This window comes from Frankliniella occidentalis, unplaced genomic scaffold (genome assembly GCF_000697945.3).
Source record: "Frankliniella occidentalis isolate FOCC.00 unplaced genomic scaffold, Focc_3.1 Scaffold1, whole genome shotgun sequence".
NCBI classification, from domain to species: domain Eukaryota; kingdom Metazoa; phylum Arthropoda; class Insecta; order Thysanoptera; family Thripidae; genus Frankliniella; species Frankliniella occidentalis.
Window position 1 is genome coordinate 4,887,253 of NW_026267131.1, and position 6,373 is coordinate 4,893,625.

The following is a 6,373-nucleotide window of genomic DNA, read 5'->3' on the forward strand; positions in this document are numbered from 1 at the left end:
GAGAGCCGAAGAGGAAGGGGGAAGGGGTACGCGCACATCTCGGCAGACAGGCTTACCTCCGAAATGATGGAACTTATTCAGCAGAACTTGGCACAACTTGTCCCACTTTTCTCCAGCCGGCGGCTGTGCATCCCTTTCTCTTTACCAGTCTGCGCGCGCTCCCCCACCTTTCACTCACATAATCGCTCTCCCGGGCGAATATCATGCCTGGTCGTCACATTGACTTTTGAGTGAATATTTCCTTTTGTGTTTTAGAGTAATATTTTGCTCATCTACAGCAGTACTTTATCAAAGCAGCATGAACGTTCACATTGACTATCCGATTTAAGAGGGAAGATTCAGTCCCTGCTCGGATTTGTTTTTTGTGGGGCCGATTTCCCTGTGAGAGAACGTCGCCTGCACTGCGACCGAGGCCGGGCTGCCACGGTCTGGGCGGGGACCGCCGGCCGCCACTGCTCCGCAGCATTTCCCATGAAGTTTTCTAATCTTTTCTCCCGCCTCGCTCGCAGCCAGGCAAGAGACCACAAGCAAGCGGCACTTGTGTGTCGGCCCCGACCGCCTTTGGAAACGCTACCGCCCCCCCACCCCTTTTTCCCACACCCTCCATACACACACAACAGTTCGGCGGCCACGAAAAAGGCAGCGTGTGAACTGAGTGAACTAAGCAGTGGAATGGGCGTCAATGCAGCGGCGAGAGATCAAGCAGGGGTTAAATCAACTGCCAAAAACAAAAAATAAAATAACACTGCAGAATTTGGCGTAGGCTCACCCCCTTATTGTTCAATAGAAGTAAGCCCAAGTCCGAAAAACCGGGCATGTCTTTATAAAAGTACCGTCTCGAGTTAACGTCCCTTTCAGCGCCCAACAAAAAGGACCCTCGGTGGAAGACTCCGCTGCAGTCGACAAAGTTTTCGTGTAAAAAGAATTTGGCCTTCCGCATGGGGCGCGATTACACGGAGAGCCACATGGCCTGGTCCGAACGGCACCGTGCCGCAACCCGCCGCTCTGCCGCTGCATTAGCATGAAACCAATACCGTGGCTCATGCAACTATCCAATATAACGGCTGCTCAGAAACACAAGGCGGTGAGAGCAGAGAAAAGGGGGCGCAAAATTTAAACAGCGTCGGTCTCGACCCGACGCAGAGATCATTGCAATCGTTGAAAGAAAAACTCCGGAAAGGAAATGGCAGTTCATTATTGGGTGTTTTACTCAGTGTCTTATTTTATTAAATTTCTGTTACTTGTTTAAGTCAGCAAATACCTCACAATTATCAAAAGAAAGAATACAAAAAAAAATAAAAAATACGAAGAGTGCAATTTTTAATATTACACTTTTGAACGAATGGAGCTAAAGAAATTGTTCATGTTAAATGAGCATTTGTATAAATGCAGAACATCTGTTCAGCTCAAAACTAACTTCTGCAGCCACCTTTAGCGCCAGTAAACAACACTATATCGCTTTTCTACGCGACGTGTTTGAGCAAACTTTCTCCGTAACATAGTTGACAATTTCGTAAGCTCCAGGTGAAGCACGCGGTTGTGGCAAAAGTATGATGATGAAAACACCGCGTGATGGAAAGTGGAGAAGGGGTGCAGGGGGGGGGGGTGCAGGTGACAAGGAAACTGAAAGGGAGAGTGGAAGAAGCGCTGTGCTCATGTTGTCGTGGACCCAGACTGAATTTGATACACTGTTCCTTCTTTATTGCTACCAACGCCCTCCTATCGAACCCCGCGATACCTGTATCTGTACATCTCCCTCTTTCTCAGACGGAATCCCCAGCTTTTCCGTGCACCTGGTCCGATCTACCTCTATCTACCTCCGCACCCTCCTCAAAAAGCAGCGGCTAAACAAATTTCACTCACGGCCTGCTGCCAGCTGGACAGCCTTGCCGGGCCGGGCCAAGCCCCCCCCCCTCCCCCCGCCATTGCAATCAGCCATGATCCAGGGAAAGGAACGGGGAGAGGAGGCAGGGGAAGGAGAAAGGGAGTAGAATGACATGTGGGGAGGACGAATTGCTGCGAGAGAGCAGGCTCACGGGAGTTCCTCTTAGCCCACGTCGGCCGTTCAACGGAAGTGCCGTGGGGCGATGTGGGAGCACGACCTTCGGCAACAGGGACCTTACACCCAGAAAACTGAGTTCTTGGATCAAGTACACTGTGCTTGATCACAGTTTCAGTCAAGAACATTTGCCTTGATGATCCAAGTCAAAATTGCTTGGATCAATATGCAAATGTTCTTGACTGAAACCGTGATCAAGTACAGTGTTCTTGATCCAAGAACTCAGTTTTCTGGGTGTACGCGAAGAAAACCCGATGCTGCCTGACAAGGCTGCTTACATAGTCGTAATAACAAGGGACCGCGAGGAACTCTCAGCGCCAACAGCACACTCGCTTCCGGGGTACCCCAACTCACGCTGAGTTTGTAAACCCCACGAGTATCGGCAACAAAACATTTTCCATAGGAACGAAACGCAAACCACAGCCGAGGGAGCTGCGTTGCACAGTGAGGGTGTCAGTCGTAGCAGGCGGGCAGAGCGGGGGGCGAGTATAGGATAGGAGGGATATACACCGAGCCGAGCAGCTCGCTTCCAGCCGTAAAATAATATTTAATAGTCGCTTCGTTCTGCTGCAGCAGCAGCAGTGAGGATACACTCGGCCATACACGAGCATTCCCTGGGCCGCCATTATGAGCGCGTACTGCATGAATATGCACTTTCTGCCGGGCGGAACGAAACAGTATTCGAAGAGAAAATGAGACGTCCGCATCAGGTGTCGGGTGGACGTAACCGGGCCTCATCGGCCAGAGTTGTATGTATGCTAAATGGGTCGCTTTGGGAGCAAACTCACCAGCCAGCACCCCCCGTATTCCGGGGCAGGCCGCCGCCTCGCTCACTCCACCGCACAGGTCAATAATCCACGCAGCACCAACCTGCAAGAAAGCACAAACACATATTTAGAAAAAAACATGTCGCACTTTAAAAAAAAAAACAAGTCACGTGCTGCTTAATATGCCTGAGTGAGAACGCCACTCTATGTTTGAAAGCCACCCACTGTCGTTTTAGAATTCAAATACACAGTCAAACAAAGTGTGCAAGGTAGTGTTCAGCCCGTAGCTGCGCACGCCAGTTGCACACTTTATTTATAAGTATGCCACAAGCTGTAACGTTTGCAGTGCACGACGTGGGACGTAGGGCTGCCGGCGGGGCCGCTACAACTGCGCGCGCTCGGAGCACGCTCTTTCGCAGTTTTGTCAGAGCACGGGTCCGTGGGTCATAAGTCACTGGGTAAACCCTCTTGCCGTTTGTCAGAGCTGCTGAATTTGGAAATCGGATTTGCGCCTCGACCATTCGCACTCCTGTTCACTAAGCCACGCCCTGAGTAAGAGAGAGCGGGGGGGATATGTGAGGGAGAGAGAGGGACTCGGCGGAACATGGAATGAGAGATCAGAACGTCACTGGTCCGCACCAAAAGGGGTGATAATCAACGCAAAAGTACTCGTTGCAAGTCAAAAGTGACATCAAATTCGTGAGTTCATTTTTGACTTGAGGTGAAGCTCAAAAAAACCCTTGCAACAATGCAAAAACGATGTAATTATGGCAATTACTTGGGCCTTGGGCCTCATCTTTGAATAAATGCAATGTTAAAGTCACAGACATCCACAGAGCCAATTCACTATTGTTTAATGTACGGGACCTCACATTCCTTTACCTCTGAAAACTGTCACATTCTTTCGGATTTTACTGTCACATTAGTTTGGACGTGACTTTAGAAGTTAACATATTTAGCCCAGCTGAGTCACGTAGAAATTAGACCAATGTGACGTCACGATTTAACCAATGTGACAGTCTTTATTAGTGTCGCAATGACGGCTAAACAGGAGCACGGGCCGGGCGTTTTATCGGGACGACCTCAGCCAAGACTCAACTAGAAACAGTAACCCAATTTTTTGGAAGTGGAATATAAAACATTTCGGATCGCCCCCTATCTCTTAAAACAAAATCCGAGCCAGACAAGAGCACACCTTCCAAAGGTTCTTTCCTTTTCTGGCATCTCAGCATCTTTCTGGATGCACCGATCTCTCGGGAGTTTCATTTCCACCGTGGTGACAATATTTGCGCGCAGCCTCCTGCCTATCCGAACTTCTGGACCGATCGTAAAACCTGGGTATATTGGCGCTCGCCAAACGCCTACTGTCAGCAGTCTGCAATTCCCACCTGCCACATAAGGAGCAACCGATTGGGAACAACTGAGCTCGAAGGGGAGAAATGCGGCAAATGCCTGACAGCCATGCTTTTATTGCAAAAGAAAACAGGGTTGAAGCAGGTTCCAGGAACCATTTACCGTTGACAAATTCTTCTGGTTACGTCTTGCTGGTCACAATTTTGTATCTTAGGCTGTTGACCTAAGTCAGCTACAATACTAAAAAAAACAAAAACAAAAAAAAAAACAGCATGCTAGGTTCTTGTGCAGTGGCACCGAGCGCCAGTCGGGCTCCCTGCCACAGGTGACGCGACCCCCTTTCGCAAGCCTGTCAGGAAGCCAAACTGTGGTGGAGCCACCGGCTGATTTGCAGAAGACAACTTTCAGCGGGACAGTTAGCAAAGCCAGAGCGGAAACCAATGCCCACAACACTGTGCGTTGTTTCGTAAAGTTTTACGGGTTCGAAAAGAGAAGGAATTTCAGCAGCAAACTTTTCCGTTGTCTTTTCACGAGCTAAAGGCGTGGGAAGGGAAATGAGAGGTGGTGGAGGCGAGAACGTCATGACTGCAGAGGAACTTGAAGACGAATGGCGTAGGGATCAATACGGTGCAGCCAACATTGAGCCGCGAAGAAAAGCCTTTATTAGAAAACGCAAACAGCACAAAAAAACATTACGCAAAAAGAAGTAAAAGGTCCGAAAGTTAAAGAAGCGAAGCTTCTACTGGCGATAGAACTGCATCGCATGGAATATTTTTTTATACTAAGTAGAAAGTTTGCTGTGTTCTGGTGGCGCCAGCGAGCAGCAGACGTCTTCCCATCACAGAAGCAGCGTGCTGGCCGAGACCGTGGATGTATTATACGGCAATGCCTAGTGGTGTCGCTATACGGGCCGCCTAAAGCTAGACCGCGCATTTGTATTTAAATCAGGGGGTCATTTAATCCTGAACCCTTGCATGAAAAAGCCGCCTCAATTTGTTTTCGGACCTTTTCGACCCTTCCCACCCACCCCCGTCTCTCTTTCTCTCTCTCTAGTATGTACACTGCAGAACAATGACCCGTTGCCTCTTCCTCCCTCTCTCCGTACCGCTCTCTGTCGCTCTGTCCCCGTTCTGTCTCCCCTGGATAAACAGCGCCTTCTTTCCTCCCGCAGGTTCGGTCCGAGACGTCCCCAAACGGCCCCGGCAGATACCCGCACTACCGTGTTATTTACATTCACAGAGCGTTCCCCCCGCAGTGCCACCGCTAACCCTTTAAAAATAAAGCCAGGCACAGGGGGAAATATGGGCGGCCCTTCGCTTTCCACAATAGCAGGGCGACACACTGACACGAACAATTGGCACCTCTGCCCCACAAAACTTCTCTCTACTTAAACAAGCTCGCAAGCCCCATGCACAGAGACAAACACCACAAAACAACATTGTCTTAAAAAGTGAGGGTTGCGTGTGCAATTGCACCGCACACCATTCTAATGGAAAACACATGGCTTCCACTACAGACGTTACGACTTTGAACGCGAACACAAATGACCCGATATCTGTTATGCACTTGGTCTAGCTAGGGCAGCCGCGTTTTGTTTCGCTCGGATAAGGGCAAACACACGCAGCAGAGATAAAGATCGGGGCAAGAGAGTCGAAGACAATCGCCCAGAGCGGAGGAGAGCGGAAGGGGGAGAGTCTGGCGGCAGGAATGTATGCTTCTCCGTTCATTGGTCTCCCCCCCTCCCCCTGCCTTCCTCCTTTTTGTGCCCCTTACCCTACCCCCTTGGACTGAAAAGGGTGGGCCCAACTCCAAACTCGAGTAGGCCTCCAGAGGGAAGCAGCAACAGTCACTACAACGACGTCAGAGCGAAAATACGACTGGATTTCCAGCTCAGTCCAGCAATGGCGAAGCCGGGAGATTTTGCGCTCAAATCGCTGGGCTAGAGCAAGCGCGCCGTTCGCAAGCTGCGGAAAGTGGAAGAAGTAGGAGTGAGAGAGGCGGGGAAAGGCGGAGAGAGGAGAAAGGATATCCTGCACCAGCAAATATGGTTCTTAATTCTAGCGCAGGGCCTTAAACTTCAACGAACAACATTCTTACGTTAAGAAAAATGTTTTGTTTGGGGCGTGAATGGGGTTTGAAGCACATTTGGCCTGAAAAATTTAAGGCAAATTCATAAATCATGATCATCCCCTTT

General features: G+C 49.8%; 2 protein-coding genes across 5 annotated transcripts in view; one reads left to right on the forward strand and one right to left on the reverse strand.

Annotated features, from left to right (window-relative positions):
* LOC113217307 (maternal protein exuperantia) overlaps nucleotides 1–6,373 on the forward strand; it is a 542,899-nt gene that overhangs the window by 256,705 nt on the left and 279,821 nt on the right. The window lies entirely within an intron of this gene.
* The window catches only part of LOC113217316 (lachesin-like), a 306,348-nt gene that overhangs the window by 186,310 nt on the left and 113,665 nt on the right, over nucleotides 1–6,373 (reverse strand). The window contains exon 2 of one of the 4 annotated variants that reach the window (XM_052271159.1): nucleotides 2,848–2,929. The exons of the other annotated variants lie outside the window; for them this stretch is intronic. The gene's annotated coding sequence lies outside the window, so the exon portion shown is untranslated. The remainder of the gene's footprint in view (nucleotides 1–2,847; nucleotides 2,930–6,373) is intronic. 4 annotated transcript variants of the gene reach the window in all.